We start from the raw sequence: 789 nt of genomic DNA on the forward strand, positions 1-789 counted from the left end.
TAGAGCTCTGCTCTAAAAAGAGAGGGTGAGCAACTTCAGGTGATGGAACACAGGAATGGTGGCAGCAGACACTCACATTGCCTGTTCCGGTGGATACCAGACAGATGTGGCAGTGCCTGGACTCACTTCATGAGTGGGGTGATGGATTGCCAGGGACTGTTTTCTCTTGTGTGACTGTTTCCCGGAGCAGGCATGTTTAAGCCTGGTATGTCCTGGGTGCAATGGGGTGCACAGATACAATCAGTTTCTTTGAAAGCGTGAAATGTCTCCGCTTCCACCAGGCTGCCGAACGGGCTTCAGTTCTGCTCTGCAGCAAAGCCGGGCTCTGAGCTGGCCACAGGGCTCTCACGCTTTCTTTCCAAGCTCAGCCCAGCCAAGGCTTGCCATGAGCTCCGAGGGCAGCCTGAGCTAAAACTGCGCTATAGTCAGCTCGCCAGCCCAGGGGATCACAGTCTGAAGGGGAGCTAAACGCAGGAGCGACGGCCAAAGGAAGCGGGCTGATGCCCGAGAAAACGGGCTTAGCCAAGCCGCGGGGAGATGCCTCGCAGGAGGTCACACAGGAGGCCACCGTGACGACCAGCTCCCCCTGTGCCAGGTGCTGCACGCCCTCAGGACTCGGCGGGGCTCCGCACGGCTGACCGGCTGCCAGCCGCCATTCACCGACCCTGACCCTTTCCGCTGAGCCCGGCCGGGCCGGTCCGGGGGCGGTCCGGAGCCGGTCCGGGGGCGGTCCGGGGGCGGTCCGGGGCCGGTCCCGGGGCGGTCCGGGGGCCGTGGCCGTGGCTCCCG

The sequence above is a fragment of the Motacilla alba genome, chromosome 1 (assembly GCF_015832195.1).
Source record: "Motacilla alba alba isolate MOTALB_02 chromosome 1, Motacilla_alba_V1.0_pri, whole genome shotgun sequence".
Lineage (NCBI taxonomy): Eukaryota > Metazoa > Chordata > Aves > Passeriformes > Motacillidae > Motacilla > Motacilla alba.